The following is a 19,428-nucleotide window of genomic DNA, read 5'->3' as shown; positions in this document are numbered from 1 at the left end:
TGCTTTCCCATCTGTTTCCTGCATGTTGAGTATTATTGGGAAACAATGATGTCAACTCTTCCATATAAATCTACACCTCCCTATTGCCCCTCCCCTACAATGCATATTTTTGTTCTTCTTTCTGGCTTTTGTCTTGCTGTTCTGTTCTTTAAGGACTCACGCTTTTTGGCGTCAGTTATTGGCTTTCTTTTTAATATGTTTTAGCTATTTAAGCTTCATTGTGGCCTTCAAAGTGCACATGCTTCTCGGGTCCATATTTGGAAAATCCTTTGTTTGGCTAATAGCTAGAGTATGGGCCTGGTGTTAGTGGAGAGAAGCCATTTTGCTTTCTGGAAAAGCAAAGCTGGATGCAGGGCTCTGAATCCGGCTCAGAGCTGAGGGCACAAACCCCACTCGAGGGCTCTCAGGGGCTGCATTATAGCTGTTGGACCCTGGACACAGAGCCTGCAGCTGAAGGTCAGGAAAATATATCCATCCAGTAACCTGTTTTCCCTTACCCAAGCCTGACTCTCCAATGAGACTTGGTTTCCTCAGTTCCCCTTTTTTTACTGCTCCTAAAGTCAACTTGGTTTCAGAAAGGAAAGCGGGGAGGCTGTTCTGGGGGCAGGTGGGAGGGGAGAGTATGAGTTCTGAATTATGGGTCCAAGAGTTCTGGGCCTCTCTTTTTAAGGCTCTGGCAATGATACTCAAACTTTACTGGGCATCAGGATGACTAAAACTGGAGTGTTTACTTTTAAAATTTCATTTCATTTAAAATTTAATTTCAGAATTTGAGAAATATTGGTTAAATTTTAGTACACTTTAAGGAGTATTAGAAATACTCCTTAAGTTCCCATTTGGACTCCTTGAAACAAAATGGACATCTAATAAAAGTTTCAAATGGGCATTTGCATAGGTCCAGTAGTATCTGGGTCTGTGGAGAACACACGATCCCACAGAATGAGTTCTACAGTTTTTAGGGCTGCAAGCTGTAAAGTGCCATTGCAGGTCAGTGTTTTAGGTCAGTCCCTCGGAGATTCTGCTCTTGGAGGTCTGAGATGGGGCCTAGGGATCTACATTTTGAAGATGAGCTCCAGGCGATTGTGATATCTTTGGCCTACTGATCTCACTTTGACTAGCTTGTAAAAAGAAGCAGCTAAGTGAAACCACATGATTTTTTTTTCGTTATAGTTTTTATATTGCCCCAAATTTCAACAGTGAACGTGTATTTTTACTACTTAAATTGAGGGGGAAAAATCTTTTTAAATTATTATGGGAATGTGGTATCCTGATTCATTGAATTTTTCATAAAGCCCTTTTGTTCCACTCCTTATTTAAAAACATACTCTTCATAAAGCCTGTTAGTTTGATGTCCTGCCTTAATAGATGCAGTTTAGTGAAATCAATTAACCTCTCTGAGAAGCAGTGCCTGTGGCAAAGTGGCTAGTATGTGGCTTTTATGCTGATGGTCTGCCTTGGTTCAAATCTCAGCTCTACCCCATGCTAGCTGTGTGACCGTGGACAAGCTACCAAACCTCTCTGTGCCTCAGTTTCCTCATCTATAAAGTGAGGATTGTGAGAATAATAGTGCCTATCACACAGGGTCATTATGAGGATTAAATAAACTAGTGCACTGCCTAGAATTTAGTTAACCTTCCATAAGTGTTAACTGTGGTTCTTATTTCCTTGGTGATTAGAAATCTTATCCTGTTTCAGCCTCATTACTCAGAATGTGGTTCCTGAGTAATGCTACAGACAAGGAAGTTGAGAAGGAGATGAGAACAAATATTCCAAGTCTCCCATATATCCCTAGGGGTTTCCTTCTTTCTGTTTTTTCCCTTAATTCTCTTATATACACATAATTATTTATTTTCTTTGGTTGAATGCATAAAAATGCTGGTTTTAAGATTCATATCTGTTGATATAGATTTCTGGGGTGGGAATGTGGTAAACTTTCTAAATTGTACATTTCTGTAGTAATCAGAAAAAGAAAACAATTTAAAAGCAAAACTGGAAAGAAATAAAATGAGGGTTATGGGTTCTGGCGAAAGGCTATAATCATAGTGACCGCCATCCAACCTTCTACTTTCCATCTGTATTTCAGGAGAGTTATAAATCTGGAAAATGAGTCTGTTTCTGTCATTGATGGAACAGTGTAAAGCCGGGGTTTTAGCTGGCCTGTATGACATTTCACACGTGCCTATTTCTTTGCTCCACAATTGCATTTTGACAGTTGACTGAATGAGGTGTATCTGGCTCAATTTTAGGCCGTATGAACAGCATCTTAGGCTGTAGAGGGTGTGGATCAAGGGATCCACACTGCACTCTTCACAGGTTGAATCAGATAGGGAGTCTGTGTTCATTTCTCAGTGCTCCATTTGAAGCTGGAAGCTTATACACAGGAGTATATTGAGAAGGTGATCAGGATGGTGAAGTTTAGACCTTTATTACGTCTCATCTCCAACGATTGTCATGGTTTCCTAAATTGTCTCCTTCCTTGAGTAGAAAGAAAATGAGCTCCTTGAAGACTGACCTTTCTCTGTTCACCTGTGTGTTAGGTGTCTACGGGGCTGGTTCCCTTCTGGAGGCTCTCAGGAAGAATCTTTGCTCCCTCTGGCCCGTCCTCACATGGCCTTCTGTCTGATCTCCTGCCTCTCTCTTATAAAGACCTTGTGACTACATGAGATAATTCAAAATAATGTCCTCATCTCAAGATCCTTAGTTTGATCACATCTGCAAAATCCCCTTTAGCTACATGAGGCAACATTTACAGATGCCAGGAATAAGGACCTGGACATTTTTGAGGCACCATTACTCAAGCTACCACAGTCTTGTTTCCCCCACAGCATATGGTTGGTTCCACAGATATTAATAATGTGAATGAAGGGAATAGGGTGGTGATTGTGAGAGTGGAGGAATAGATGGACATCAGCATTTACTAAGCAGTTTCCATGCACCAGGCACGGGGTCAGCTGGGACACAGGGATGAGCAGGCATTATCTGTCCCTGTAGGGGCTCACAATCCCATGCAGGGGATGGACACATCCTCTGCTGAGCCTCACACAAACCACAGGAGGAAGTGGATATCATCAGTTCTGACTCAGAGGAGCTAGATCTTCTACGATGAGTGGAATCTAAGTAGTCTCTGCCTGAAGGGGCGATATTGCAGACAGAGGTAACAATATAAGCAAAGGTGTCGAGGTGTAAAACAGTATGGCAGGATCAACATTCTGGAGAGAAGAACAAAGGGAACAAGGTTGAAGCCTGAGCCACCTACCTTCCTGGATGAGGTTTATAGTAAGTTCCAGATTGAGAAAGGAAGAAGAATCTCGAGCCACATTCAAAGCGTGTGTCCTTTTTGCTGTTTATATTGTTGCTGTTGAGAAAAAATTGGACCCTAGTCTAGGAATAAACTTCCTTCAGGGGGAGGAAAAGTGAGGTGCCCCAAGCAGCTGTAACTCAGGCTTTCAGAGTTCATTTCATCTATTTATTTTCCATCTTAGGAAATTTCATTTCTCTCTGTCTTATGGATGATAACCAGAGTGATGTTTAACATTTCAAATCCACGTTTTATTTGAGGTGAAAATTTTTGTAACATTCGTTCCCACCTGCCTCCCGCTCACATTTCTACTCCATCCCATCTCTTTTTCCCTCCAGCTTTCTCTTCATCCTGTCATCCCCCAATTTAAGAAACCATAGAGCAGATATCAGACCTATTGTTCTTGCCAGTTCTACTCCCAGGTGCCCTTTTGAGCTTGGCCCCGTGTGCTCCCATTCCACTCTGGGCTGACTGTCCCCACCTCAGATTGGTCTTCCCTCCCCACCGGCCTAGGTCCCATCTCGGAGGAGACCTCAGGGTCCCTTGGAGGTGGGACTCCCTGTCTTGTGCCCGCCTTGCCCTTGCCAAATTCCAGAACTCCAAGAACTAAAAATACTTCAGTTTTTGCTTCTCCTGCTGGAAGGCACTCAAACTGATTTTGTCCCTTGTGACTGAATAGCAGAGGCCCAGAAGGGAGTGAGACTGGCAGCATGGTCAGCCGCTGCCTGAGGGGGCAACAGGGGCTTGTGTTCACTGCGGACAACGGGCATCTCTCTTCCCCCTTCACTGGGGTAACTCCTCTAGCGGTGCTCTGCCATCCCTTGGCTCCTGAGTAGGAATGGCAGGGGTCATGAAAAAATGCAGGATGCAATTTTAATGAGCAATAAATACCTGCTACAGGTGTGAGCCATCCTCTACCCTTGTAAAATTATTAAAGTAATTGTTAAAAAGAAATCCAAACGATACAGAGATTTATAAAGTACAAAGTCCCTTCTCACATCCTTGCAGTCCCATTTGCCAGTTCACAGTCTGGGCTGGATTCATTGAGACCAGTTCTGTCACGAGAACTTTCCCACTGAGGGAAATATGCTCTATCCACACTATCCAATATGGCAGCCACTGCCGCCTCTGGCTGTTAGCACTGGAATGTGGCTAGTGCTACCGAGGAACTGAACTTTAACTTTTAATTAATTTAAATTTATGTAGCAACATGTGGCTCATGACTACTGCGTCAAACAACACAGAGACCTTTCTCTGTGTATGTACTAAAAAATACACATATTGAATGATTCTCTGTTTTTTTCCCCCACAAAGTTAAAGTTACAACATACATATGTTCTGAAGTACGCTGTTTTAAATAACAATAGATCTTGGAGAATGATCCATTTTTGTGAGTATAGTTCGATCTCACTCTTTTTAATTACTGCCTGAGATTCTGCTGAATGGATGGTTTTTAAAGTTAATTTTTTAAAAAAAATCAGGTATTACATTCCTGTGGTTCAAATTGTAAAAGAATTTAAAAGGTATAGCAAAAAATCTCCCTCCTATTCCTGTCCTCATCCTACCTGTTCCTCACCTGGGAAGGAACGAGTGTTAATTTTCTTGGAAATCTTTCATAGATATTCTGTGCATGTACAAGCAAATATATATATACTTTTTATAAAATACCATAATTTATTTTTTAATTTATTTTTTTATTGTAGTTGATTTACAGTGTTGTGTTGATTACTGCTGTACAGCAAAGTGATTCAGTTATACATATATATATACATTCGTTTTTTATGTGTATGTGTGTGTATATATATTCTTTTTTTAAATAAATTTATTTATTTATGGCTGCGTTGGGTCTTCGTTGCTGCCTGCAGGCTTTCTCTAGTTGTAGCAAGCGAGGGCTACTCCTCGTTATGGTGCGCAGGCTTCCCATTGCAGCGGCTTCTCTTGTTGCAGAGCATGGGCTTTAGGCGTGCAGGCTCAGTAGTTGTGGCACACGGGCTTTGTTGCTCCACGGCATGTGGGATCTTCCCGGACCAGGGCTTGAACCCGTGTCCCCTGCATTGGCAGGCGGATTCTTAACCACTGCACCACCAGGGAGGTCCCTATACATTCTTTTTTTAATATTCTTTTCCATTACGGTTTATCATAGAATATAGTTCCCTGTGCTATACAATAGGACCTTGTTGCTTATCCATTCTATATATAAAAGGTTACATCTGTTCACCCCAACCTCCCACTCCATCCCTCCCTCAATCCCCTCCCCCTTGGCAACCACCAGTCTGTTCTCTGTCTATGATTCTGTTTCGGTTTCATAGACAGGTTCATTTGTGTCATATTTGGGATTCCACATATATGTGATAGCATTAAAATACCATAGCTTATTTAACCATTTCTTTATATCGAAATCTTCCTCTTTTTTACAAGTTCCTATAAAGCTTCTCTTATTGTCTAAATACTGTTCAATTGATTTAGCATTTATTGAGTGTGTTGTATGGGCCATGCATCATTTTCGTTGACAACTTCTATTATCTGTAACTTATTGAATAGTAATACTGCTTCCCTCTGCTTATGATGAGGGTAGAATTTCCTAGCTCACTTACTTCTTATTATACCTTAAACTTGTTTTCCAGTCTTCCTGAGGGATGTTGGTTAGTCAGCCCATATTCTGTCCGTGTGGAGTCCAGGCCCCGGGTTAAGGCTGAGGCTGGGAGCAGGGAGCAGTAAGAAGCTATTTGCTGGCATATCCATGGCATCTTGATAACAGTGCTCTGGTCATCTGAACCAACCTGGCCCAGACCACAGAGACCCGGGAAGAGCAGCAAAAGCAGGTGAAATGGAGGTGGCAGCCTAAACAGGAAAAGTATCCCAAAGTTGATCATACATATATTTTGCAGAAACTAAAGCCAGAGTGTATCTTAAAGTAGGATTGAAATTAGTTACGATCGTAGATTCTTACAGTGGCCAAAAGGAGAATGTCTTGATGAGAGCTTGTCACCAACGTCACTCACTAAACCCTTCAATGGCTTCCCAATGCCCTCGAGACAAACATCAACTCCATAAATACCAACAAGGTTTACCAGCCCATCACACTCAAACACCTGCATCCTCTGCGGCCTCAATGGACACCATCTCCCCACCTGAGCAGGTCCCCTGGCCACGTTGTACTTCTCGTGGTTCCTCGAAAGTGCCGTGCTCCCCTTGCCTCCCCGTGTTTGTACATGCTCCACCCTCCGTGTAGAACACTCTCCCTGTCTCTCTTTTTAGCTCCACCACCTCAGTCTTGCCAACTCCAACCCATCTTCTGGGTCTCTGCTTGGATGTCTCGTCCTCCAGGATGCCTTCCCTGATCCCTCTGAGGAGGGGTTAGGGGCCCTTCCTATGTGCTCCCATTGTACCCTGTACTGAATGTACCACTCTCAGCCCCACCCTATTCTTGCCTCATTCTAGACTCTAGCTGACCCTGGACCAACTCTGTGAGATCAGGAACCATGTCCCCTGGTTTATCAGTTTACCACTGGCGCCTAGCATAACGCTCACAAATATGTGTTGAAGGAGTGGATGGACCCAGGGAAGGGCAATGCTGTCTTGGGTGTGTGTGGTGGTGGGGTGGGGATGGAGGGTGTGTTCTGCAGGAGTATTTTGCACATGTGTGTGCATCTGTCATGTGTCTGTGTTTCAATGGGGAGACTGTGGAGGTGGAGGAGAAGCTGGGTGAGCTCTGGTGAAGCACTGGTGGAGCTTAGGGAGTCTTCATTTGGCAAATAATCATCATCTGGTTTTGGGCAAGTCATCCCACTCTCTGAATCTCAGTTTCCTCATCTAAAAGACAGGAATGAGAATTTGATGAGATAATATATGGAAGAGGGCTTTTAAAATGGAAAATAAATACTGTACTGATGCTACACTTTAGACACTAGTGCTCAAAAAGGGCTGAATGGCCCCAAAGGCTGTACTTACTGATACGCTGTGAATCTGATGCCTCTTTGTAGCTAACACTCACTGCCATACTGGAAGGAAATCAGGAGAGCTGTTTCCCTTATGTGACCCTCCCACACAGCCTTGTGCCTCCCCCAGACCTTCCAGCTTCAACCATCTGCTCCCAGCAGAGGATCTTCAGGGTCTTGAAGTAGGTCATGCAGGTGCACAGCTGGGGCTCCAGTGGCACCCCGTTCACTCAGTACCAGGATCCTCCTATACCAAGGCAAACAGAGAGATAAGTGAACCGGAAGCTAAATCATCATGTTCGAGCTGAAAGAATCTTAGGAAGTCTATCTATCCAAACCTCTCATTTAACACATGGAGAACCTGGGGCCCTGGAGAGTACAGTTGCTTGCCCGAAAAGATGCAGCTGGTCCAGTGAGGTTTTCTGGCTGCTCATTGGTGTTGGCCAGAAGTCATGGGTCAGCGTGTTTCTCAGAACCAACCAGCATCAGGGATCCCTGAGACAGGAGAAGAGGCTCAGATGATGATGCCTTTAGGAGAGAAGGAGGGTTCATAAGACTCCCTCACAGCTTGAGGAAAATATCCTTTATTATATAGCTGATTAAAAGGATGACATATATTTACCGGCATAGAAAAATGTCCAACGATATTTAAGTAAACGAGTTTACAAAACAACACCTAAAGTGTACGTAATTCCATTTTGGTAACAATACATGTAAGAAGAATTCTGGAGGAATATGCTCAAAACGTTAACAATGGCTCTCTTTGGATGGATCCTTTTCTCTTTCTTCTGTATACTTTGCTGTGTCGCTGTCTGAATTTTTTTTTTTAATGATGAACATGTATGTTTATACTTTGAAAAAACAATAAGGTATTTTCATTTTTGTAAAAGCATACATATTCTCTAAATTTCAACTTTCTTTACTCTGATTTTGTGTTCATCAGACACCTTTTGTCATCTGTAGCTTGCTCTCCTATGCAAGAGCTTCCATCTATATACAGCCTAGACCCAATTGTGAATTCCTATAAAAAATGATGACATTGCCGTTTGACTTTACAAAGTCATCCCCTCAGAACTTGGTTGCAGAGGACAGATCACTCTCAGATGAACCTGCCAAATTCAGGCTCTGATTCTGCCAAGAAGACAAAGACCCTCCTACCTGCGATGACTCCACGGAGGCCATGCACACACCTCTCGAGTCCCTCCCTGAACATCAGCTGGACCTACAGTCCTCATGGCCGCTGCTTGGGGTTCAGGGTAAAGCGGTCTTGGAAACCTTTGGCATAGCATCCCTGAAGCCCCAACGTAGGGAGAGAGCTTTGGTTTGAGGTTGTGCAAAAGCATGGCTGGCTGGCTGGCTCCTCTGGCCACTAGCTGACACTCATAAGAGACTTGCATGATACCAACAGAGTGTGAGATACATTTTTGGGGGGTTTGTAAAAGTGAGGTCCATGCTACTAGAAGGACAGAGAACCTGCCAAGACTGCAGGGGACTGAGGGTTGGGGAGTGATAAACCCTTACATGGCACCTTACAGAGTGCTTGCACCAAATCATCTCTTTTGTGCTTCACAGTCCTGTGAGTTAGATGAAGCAGGTCATCATTACACCTGCTGCATAACGAGGACACTGCTGTTCCCAAAAGACACAAAACTAATCATGCCAAATCTGTGGCCTTTACTTACTACTCACTAGGATACAAGATTTATGTACATCGTGTACATGTTTAAAGCTCTGGATTGGGAATCAGAAGACCTAGGTATTTGCCATGTAACCTTGTGGGATTCCCTTCATCTTTCTGAACCTTAGCTTCCTCATCTGTAAAATGGGGTTAATAATACCTGTCTAGCTTGCCTCATGGGGTGGGGATCTGACAAGACAATGGACATGAAAATAGTGTGCTTTGAAAATAGTGAATTGCTAAAGGATTATAAAGTATGACTAATTTCCCAGTGTGGTACTGAGGGATATGTGTTTGAGTAACTTTTGCTAAAGAGAACTGTTATTTTAGGATTGGATAAACTTAATACAGTCCACAACAATCCAATAACCCCCAGCCAGCTCCCTAGGAACCCAAACCTTCTATTTTCACACCCCCTGTCCCGCTTCGGGTAGATTCTCTGCTTTGAAGATAAGTAATCAGGTTTCCAGGAAAAGAGAGGCATCCCTGACCAGCTGCTGCTTCTCTCCAAATCCCCTGGGTTGGAGTGGGCTTGAGTTAGGGCCTCTTCCTGAAATAGTTGCTTGGGGGACCATACTTTAATCCTAAGAGACTGAGCTTGCCTGCTTATTTTGAGGGCTATTTAAGTACAGATAACTTTAAATCTGTGCTATGGAATTGGGAGATGGGAATTGACATATATACACTATTGATAGTATGTATAAAATATATAACTAATGAGAACCTACCGTATAGCACAGGGCACTCTACTCAGTGGTGACCTAAATGGGAAGTAAATCCAAAAAAGAGAGGATATATGTATATGTATAGCTGATTCACCTTGCTGTACAGTAGAAACTAACACAACATTGTAAGCGACTATACCCCAATAAAAATTAATTATCTTTTAAAAAATCTGTGCTATGCTTTTCTTATAGCAGGGGCCACTAGAGAGGCCTGAAGGGAGGGCTCTGGGGGTCCCCCCACCTTGCTTAAGCCAGAACACTCTGCTTTCTTCAGCGCTCTTTGTTTTATGCTTCAGGGTGAAATTTATCTGAACAAAGCACTTCATGCTTAGAAGAAAAGTCTGAAAACCATTACTACTTAAATCTGCAAATCAGCAAAACTTTTTTGTCTCATGGTCACCCACCCAGCCAACTATTTATCTTCCATGGCCCCTCCTGACCTCACTAATACCTCCTCTCTGAGATCTGCTGCCCTTAGGTTTGCCCTGGAACCTTTCCTCTGGGCAGTCCAGGTGTTATGTTGTGTCTTGTTTTGTTTGGAGATAAGACATCTCACAGAGCCTGCGGAATAGACATGCAAAGTCAGTTCTGGGGGTGAGGGAGGGGGGGAGACTGCCCTGATATGTAACACGCTGTTTTGTGTTTTACATGATGTGAGAAGGTTCCATTTTCAATGGAAACAGTAAAGAAATGAAGCAGAGCCGAAGGGCTGGCCTTAATGCCACTTCTCTAAATTTCTATGAATAGTTCCTGGCCTTTTCGCCATCGTGGATGTAAATGTGTCTATGTGAACAGTGGCAACAAAGAATAATTTCTGGCACTACAGATGCATCCCAATGAATGTTTAATGAAAGAGAAGAAAAGAGAGGAAAAAAGAAAGGAAGGGGGATAGGAAGGAAGAATGGAATTGGAAGTTGGTACAGAAAAGGAACTTTAGAAGTTTTGAAGCAGCCAACCTAGGTTGAAGTCCTGCCTTTGCTAATGATGTTTTGTGTGACGTGGGGTTAAGTACTGCATGTGACATGGAGTGACATATAATATATCTGCTTTATGAGGATAAAAATATTTGTTTCATAGACCTCACAGGGATGTTGTGAGGATCGGCTGGAACCGTGAATAGGAAGGGGACTTGCAGATTTCAGTTAAGAGGCCATTGTTGTTCCCCAGCTGAAGACCGTCATCATTTTTTTTTTTTCACTGTTCTTTGAACAGATGGTTTCAAGGATTAGGGTCTTTCCCTCTTTCATTTTAATTTTGGAGCTTTGAAACTAAACCCAGCTGTGTCTACAGTTTTTCAAATGCTAGGTCTCAACGGTTTTTCACCAGGTAGAATTTAAAACTGATATAAACGACCTCCATTGGAACTCTTGAATAATAACTCTTGTGATAAGAATAATTTAAAGATAACACTATTGACAGAGGGGTTATACTCTAATCTTTTTTAAAAAATCATCTAATAATTTGAATTTTGCTTTGAATGTAACTTTTCCACTCTGCAAATGCAAGTATGCTTCGTTTTTCATGAACTTCACTCACATTATTTAGAAAAATGAGATATTTTTCTTACTGATCAACTAATTTAATTTAGCTTCACAGAGCCTAAAGAAATGACACTGTCCTTGTTTCTTGCCTAACGTAGCAAATTTCCAAATGATATAGATTATTTACATATTTTATTTAGACTTCCTAAGACAGCTAGGACTTTTTTACACTTGCGTACTCTTAATTGAATGCTGTGGAATCAGTCTCTCATTTATGATTTATTTTGAGTTAAACATTCAAATCTCTGTCTAAAAATTTAAAAACTAAGCTCAGCTAGTTTTGTGGAATGTAGTAATAATTCAATGAGCAAATATTTCTGGGAAAAAAATTTGAGAAGTAATGAAAACAAGCTAAACTACATTCCAGTATTGGATGGACATCCATCTCTTGGTCCAACGACATGCCCATTTTTGTTTTGTTTTTTTTTTTTACGTACAGGTCACATTGCTCCCCAAAAAATGCCTTTCAAAGTAAGCGATGCTGCTGATCTAGTCTATCTTGGGATTCATTGTTAAAAAATTCTTCACTTCTGCTGCCTTCTTTTGGGCAATAGCAAACAAACATTAACAACTGTGGAGCAGATGTTCTAACTGAAGAAGATTCCAAAGCTGGGCTCAGACATATCCCCGACCAGAACAAGACACCAACCACAGAGATTAATATTCTGGTATGGGTGTTATGAGATAAAAGCACCTTCTGGATTTCATCACATATTTTTATAAAACAGTCTAGAGGGTTTTTGTTTGTTTGTGTGTTTTAGGACAAGGTAAAAAAGTTCTTCCATTTTGTGAGCCCAAGTGTCATATAAATGCTTATGTTTGGTGTTTGGATTTTAGGCAAAGTAAACAGAAGTGCTTTCTGTTCCGCTATTATAATTTTTTGATGGAAGATATTAAGAAATCACTGTACCTTGTAGCATAAGATTCTTTAAGATGCTAAATTTCACTGCATTCCCTGAGTTGCAGGATATCAAACAAGACAGTTCCCACCTTCCATCTAGGTACCCATACAAAGTCATATGCAACCCAAACATCGTGCTCCCTATTTCTTCATTTAACCAACAAGTGTTTGTAGAAATCCTACCATTGTCCTAGTGCTGAAACATCCTATCTCCTGGCTCTAGTTAGCCTTTAACTGTGAAAGTTTGAAAAGAACCATAATTGGTTCTTCCTGCCCACTCTAAGCTATTCCAGTGAATGGAAATAGAGTGATAAAGTTGGGGAGGCTGGAGGGTGATGATGTAGGGGAGATTAGAGTGTTGTTAGGGGAAGACAGTGAATCCACGAAGGTCCAGATTCTAGCCCTCAACTGAGTGGGTCCTCCCACCTCATTAGGTGGGGGCGAGGGGGAGTGAGAAATAATCCACACATGTTGAGAACAGCAAGAGAGGTGAGATCCGCAAGGGATCTCCCCTGGTAGGGGAACAATCAAGAGAGGGGAATTGGAATCACCCAAGACATCATTAAGCCCAAACAGAGAGCTTTCTGTGTATGGTTTGGTAAATTCCGTGTTCACCACCCAGGGAATCCTAGATTTCAATCCCAGAACAAGAGCTTTGCCTTCTACCTAACATAGTTTCAACATAATTTCAGCTCCATCGGTTGTTTTCATACAGTATCTAGTGTTAGATTATTTGCAGGATACTTCAGTTTTCTTCGTTCTACCAGATCCTCACACAAAACCAAAGGAAACCTGCTTTTATTAATTAGTGTATATTTTCACTGCTGCATAAGGATCTCAGGAACACACAGCATGTAGATATGAGGCTTTCTTGGTTTTCTCCCATTCCCCTCCCTGTGTAAAAGGAATGGGCTCCAAATAAGGGAGCCCATTTTGTTAAACCTTTGTTTAAGCATTTCTCAATCCATAATCATCTGCTTGAGCTGAGATACAAAATACTGCTATCAACAGTCTTGGACTAAACAGGAACATGTCGAGTTCATTTTGCACATCTAATCTCCATGATTAGAAAATATTCTCCTGATAAATACATTTATTATAAAAGAACTTTTATGGTGCCATTTTCAAGGTGCCAAACCTTACCGTTTACTCCCTTATCTCCTTTCCTAAGTAATTATGTTTATGAATGTATTCTTTCCTTTGCCATTAAGAGTTGTATTCCAATCTTGTTCCCTTCCGCCCATGAATCAGCATGTCCTTGCCAATCAGGAATCAGCTACGATCGCATCATTTCCTTTTTGTGTATTCTTATACTCAGATATTTGCCCCTCCTCTGGCCCATCGGAGGCATGTCCTTCCCTTTCATTAATGTATTGGATGCATAAAAATTGCCCATCCCCAAACCCTACCACACTGTTGGTGGGAATGTAAGTTGATGCAGCCACTATGGAAAACAGTGTCGAGTTCCTCAGAAAACTAAAAATAGAGTTACCATATGATTCAGCAACCCCACTCCTGGGCATATACCTGGACAAAACCATAATTCAAAAAGATACATGCACCCCTATGCTCACAGCAGCACTATTCACAATAGGCAAAACATGGAAACAACCGAAATGACCATTAACAGATGAATGGATAAATGAGATATGGTATATATAGACAGTGGAATACTCAGCCATAAAAAAGAACGAAATAATGCAATTTGCAGCAACATGGATGCAACTAGAGATCATCAACCAGAAAGAGAAAGACAAATACCATATGATATCATTTATATGTGGAATCTAAAATACGGCACAGATGAATCTATCTATTGGGTTGGCCAAAAAGTTCATTCGGGTTTTTCTGTAAGATGTTATGGAAAAACCCGAACTTTTTGGCCAACCCAGTACAAAACAGAAACAGACTCACAGACATAGAGAACAGACTTGTGGTTGCCAAGGGGGAGGGGATGGGGAAGGGAAGGACTGGGAGTTTGGGATTAGCAGATGTAAACTATTCTATATAGGATGGATAAACAACAAGGTCCTACTGTCTAGCACAGGGAACTATATTCAATATCCTGTGATAAACCACAATGGAAAAGAATATGAAAAAAAGAACATCAATATGTGTCACTCTGCTGCACAGTAGAGATTGGCACAGCATTGTAAATCAACTATGTTTCAATAAAAAAAAATTTTTTTAATTACGCATCCCCTTTAACTCCCACATACCTTTTAAATTGTGGAAAATCTTTCAGTTAATGGGAAAATTGCTCAAGTACCTCTTTTCTTCTTTCACCCAGGACTGGTGACTTCCTTTATATATATATATATATATATACGTATATATATATATACACATACACACACACACATATATGAATGAAATTGCTACTGAATATATATTTATATCTTTAAGAATATATATATCCATAAAACATACATTATATATGTAAAGTTTTTGAAATAAATATCTCAATATTTTAATTAATGATACATGCTTTTCCCCATTGTACAGAAATTAGAAAATACGTGTTTTAGAAAGAAAAAAGTACTTGGGTTAATCCTACCACAGAAAGATATAATTTATTTCCAGGATTTTTTTTTCTATGTATATTTTCCACATAATTGTGATTACATCGCATATATCTAATGTTGTGTCTTACTTTTCTCCCTTAGCATTATAACCTAAGTCTTTATTCTGGTCATCAAACTGTACTTTTAGCATTATTTTAAGGCTCTGTAATATTTTATCATGTAAATGTACCAGTTTATTTACTCCTCCCCATCATTGGGCATTTAGATTATATATTTTTTAATATTATAAAGAAGGCGACAGTGACTATTTCGAGGCATATGGCTCTTTGTTTATGTTATAATATTTCTTTGGAAGAGATTCCTAGAAGTATAATTACTGGATTAAAAGGTGTATAACTTTTTTGGTTGGGAGCGAACAACTCAAACTACTAAGGAAAAAAGGGGCTGGTGGTTATTGATTCATATATGTAAACCTGAGCAAAAGCAAGGGTAGGGGCTGGGGGGGCTGGCTTCAGGAAGCTGGAGGCTGAGGCTGGAATTGTAGCTTTCTGATTTTTTCTTTGCCTCTGGAATGGCATAATAGCATTTAGCTTACAGAGATAAGTGAAAACAGATATAATGCAATTCAAGTTCCTAACCCACAGTGACAACCCTGCACCATCTTAACATCTCTTTTTTAGAGCCAAGATTTTATCAACTTGCCTTGCGTGGTGGTTTAGTTTCACCCATCACTCCTCCTGGCACCTTTTCTCCGTTTGGCCGGCTGTGTTCCTTGGACGTCTCCCGCGTGCCAGCCAGCTCTTGCACCTCACACCCCCATCTCTGTTTCCACTCGGACTGCCCTGCCCAACCATCTCCCACCCCAGCCTCCCACCCCAGGGCTGGGAGGCCAACGTGGAAAACAAAGGAATCTCTGATGGAGAACCGGCTGGTTTGGGAAGGACAGGCCAAGCAGAGGAGGTGCGCGGGGCGCTCTTTTTCAGCAGAGACCCTCATTTCACTCCATTTCCCTCTTTGCCTGCTCCTCTGTCGTTCGCTTGCTGACCTGGGTTTAGGTCAGACCCGCGCCGGGCTCCGTGTCAGGGATGGGACAGGGGACAGGGGCACCGGCCCAGCCCGGCGCAGGCTGCGGGGTCCTGCGACACCCCCTCCCCTGCCCCTTGCCACTCCCTTCCCCTCCTCCAATCCGCATCCCCAGCCCTGCCCCCCACCCCACTCCCCACCCCCGCCAGCTGGGGAGACGGAAACTCCTCCCTAAAGGCCCTTGGGACCTGGGGGCGCACAGCCGCGCTCTGTCCCTTCAGGCGGCCTCTTCAGCTTTCCTAACGTCAAGGCCAGGTTCCCTCGGATCCCTCTCAAAAGAAACAATGACGCTGGCTTCTGCTCCCTGCGCCTCGGCTTCCTCTCCCGCCACTCCGCCCACGGGTTTCTGATCCCCTTTAGGCGTCCGGAGCCCGACCCCCTGCGGCTTCGGGGAAAGCCCTGCGCCCCCGCGCGCCTGCCCGCCGCTTCCCGAAACCCCTCGGACCACACTGAGTCACTCGGCGCCCGGCGGACTCCTGGGCGCAGCCCGGCCACTAGCTCCCGCCGCCTTCCCGGGAGCCGGGGTCCCCGGCCACCGGAGGCCCCGACTGCGACCCGGCAACTCGCGTCGGTGCGGCCCCGGCAAAGGGTGGGGTCCTCACCCAGGGTCAGTGTGCAGACCCGCACCCAGAGCAAGAACAGAGGGAGGAGGGGTGCCCTGAACATCAAACACGGGTTTTGTTTGTTTGTTTTCTTAACCACATCCAGGAAGAAGGGAAACCTGTCAGATAACAGGAAAGGAAGAAAGAGAGAGGATACATCAGAACTTTAGGAAATTGTTTTAATTGCCTCATGTGACATACTATCAGTTGAGAGAGGGAAACCTGTGGAAACACCGGTGGGGGGCTGGCTCAAGGCCTGGTTAGGCCATCTGCGGCAGGGCGGGGTCCGGGGCTGGATCTCACCAGCTGGAGGGTGTCGGGCAGGTCCTCTGAGCTTCAGGGTCTCGGGCGAAACGGAGCGAACCTTTTATCACAAAATGTTTATATCACCTTTGCGGCTCATATCCTTTCAAAGGGAGGCATTAACTTCATTGTAAGGGAGGCATTAACTTCATTGTGAAAATCTTCAGCTATAGTGAGAGATTTCCTTTTGCTCTCCCCGCCTTGCAGATTAGTTACATTCTAATGTAGGTTTGGACTATTGATGCTGTTTCCATGTTTCCTCTCCTTCATCCTTGCCCTTCTGTCCAGGTGGGTCCCCCAAGGAGACAGAGAAGGTACACTCATGAGTGAAAAAGAAAAGTTGGCACCAGGGACCTTCTGCCACTGTAAGCATTCTTTCTTCAAGTATAATATTATGTGAGGTTCCTGCCATCCTTGCTTTTTAACCAAGGGATGAAGTTCCCTGCAGGAACAATGTGATAGGGATCTGTTATCTGTATCTGCAAGTAATCCGAGGCAAAATGATTGCTGTAGAGCTTTCCTCTCTTCTTTCTTTCCACCTTTTTAGAATATGCCACCTTCTTTAGCCCCCCACCCATCTTCAGGACACTAAATATTTTGAATTCACTTCAAATCCTCCTAGCACAAATGCAGAGCCATAGGAAAAGTAGGGACCATGTAATGTGTTTATCTGTGGTATCATCGTAATTGCAAGACTTCAACTGTCCTCTCTTGTAAAGGACAGTCCTTTATTCTGAAATTATGTTCTTTATAACTTTATTTATTTTGAACTGTCCATTCTACTATGAAATAATAATGGTTCTTACTGGTTTTAGTTGATGTCCTCTCTCAGAAAAATTAAAAAATCAGTAAACCTATGTGAGTCCCCCGAAATCTTTTTAAATTGATTCATGAAAACCAGAAAGCCTGGGCACCATTGTTCTGTTCAACATCTGGTTCACACCGAGATGCTAGGGCCTTCTTGTTGCCCCTTCCCGAGGGCATTTGTATCTATTCAAAGAAACTGCCAGAATGAGAACCTCAAAGAATTTCTAAGGAGAGATGTGAGGAAAATATATGGTAAAGAGGCCTTTCTAGACTCTCTCAACAGCTAGTGCTTGGTCTAAAGGCAGTACAGTTGTATCTGTTCTTAACTTCTGGCATTTAGCAATTAGCATGACTTTCGGTGGACCATTCCTTTTAGTAAAACAGAGAACCTATTTTGAATGTGCTAGGGTCTCTTGGTCTTTCAGTCTGCACATCAGCAGAAAGGCTAATGAAGATGCTATGCTTTTCCTTAAAAGGTGAAAATTTGGTCATGTGGATAAGTGATAAGTAAGTACTCTTCACTTCAATAGTGGCGTACTGTGGTCTTAACATCGTACCATCTTAAATTAGGCCTCATTGGTTAATATTTATTGAACACTCACAGGGTGTTTGGTGCTAATCAAAATATCCTCAAGCCACAGAATCACTGCCTTCTGGTAAGTGATGGTGCAGCGAGGTCTGACCGTTAAATGGCGCTTACCCACGTCAGTACAGACACTGTACAGTCATAGCCATTCCTTTGGGATGTTAAAGATCAAATTTTGCTTAAAATTGTTTGCTTAGGTTTGAGAAGTAGGGGAAAGGCAGATTTTTAAGTTTGAAATGAACATCCTAGGACTCCTGGCCAGGAAGCCGTGCCAGCTTTCAGGCACATTAGTACTATTTTGCAAACGCTTTCACACACGACCTCTGTTGATCTTCCCCAAGACTGCGTGAGGCAGACTGGAGAGTACTGTTGTTCCCTCTTCACAGAGAAGGACTTTAAGCGGCTCGCCCAAGGCCACACTGCCGGCTGGGGAGTCTGCTCAGAGTCTGCTTCTCCCACTGCCCTCCTCTCCTTCAACTGTCATCTTCACTCTGTGCAGACCTCCGGGAGGGAGGGGACAAAGCGTAGAGGGGAAGCCACTTCCCCCTAAGAATCCACCTAAGGAAAAAAATAGCCATGCCCGAGGGCAGGGTGTTTGACAGCCAGGGAAAGACAGTGGGGAGAGGACTTGGAGGGAAATGAGAGCTACCAGTAATTCTCAAACTTTGCTGCATATTAGAATCACCTGGGAATTTCAAAAAACTCTCCTTGCCCAGCTCTGGCCGCATGCTGATTAAATCAGCATCTCTGAAGGTGGAAGTAGGCCTTGGTATTTTTAAAAGCTCCCCAGGGGTTTACAGTGTGCGGCCACATTTGAAGATGAGTGACTTAGATTCCTGAGACTTCATGTGCGCAGGAATCACCCGTGGGTCTTGTGAAGATGGGGGTTCTTATTCAGTAGGTGGAGGGTGAGGCCTGCTATCATTTAGCCATACAATCCAATGGCCCGGAAGAGCTCCATGGAGGAGGACAAGTTCGGGCTGGGCTTGGAAGGTTGTGTAAGATCTAGAGCAGAAGCATTCTGGCCTGTGTGGTGGACAGTCAGAAGCACGCAAGGGGTGCTTTGGGGGACGATGGCTGGTCCACTGTGACTAAAGAGGAGAAGTTTTTCAGTGAACTGATCTATACTATTTAGCCCTTGGCAGTTGACTGCCTATTGTCTCAGGTGCACGTGTGCTTTCCTCTTCAAGATCCTTGTGCAGAGACCTGTATTTTACTTCTTCTTGTCACATGTGATGCTAAGCCCACAGCAGGCGTCCAGAACCTGACTGAGGTTTGCATCTCCACTTGCTATTCCCTCTGCCTGGAGTGTTCTGATACTTACCCTGTTCACTCACTGACTTCCTTTGAGACTTTAAACTCAACTGTCACATTACAGAGTGGGGCTCCCACTATTTAAACAATATGTAAGTAGGGACTTGGCCACGCTATTTAAATGGAA

General features: G+C 43.1%; 1 protein-coding gene and 1 long non-coding RNA gene across 3 annotated transcripts in view; one reads left to right on the top strand and one right to left on the bottom strand.

Moving 5' to 3' along the window:
- The window catches only part of ARHGAP31 (Rho GTPase activating protein 31), a 118,487-nt gene that overhangs the window by 10,259 nt on the left and 88,800 nt on the right, over positions 1–19,428 (top strand). The gene's annotated exons all lie outside the window — the stretch shown is intronic.
- Positions 4,972–8,984, bottom strand: LOC125964479 (uncharacterized). Of its 2 annotated transcripts, XR_007477532.1 has the most exons (4): positions 7,575–8,983; positions 6,249–7,483; positions 5,893–6,139; positions 4,972–5,347 (listed from the first exon to the last, which is right to left on the bottom strand). It is a non-coding gene; the product is annotated as an uncharacterized LOC125964479 (long non-coding RNA). The 2 variants fall into 2 exon arrangements; XR_007477531.1 differs by having other exon boundaries at positions 5,893–7,483; positions 7,575–8,984.

The sequence above is a fragment of the Orcinus orca genome, chromosome 5, assembly GCF_937001465.1.
Source record: "Orcinus orca chromosome 5, mOrcOrc1.1, whole genome shotgun sequence".
NCBI classification, from domain to species: Eukaryota; Metazoa; Chordata; class Mammalia; order Artiodactyla; family Delphinidae; genus Orcinus; species Orcinus orca.
This window is presented reverse-complemented; position numbering and strand designations above follow the sequence as displayed.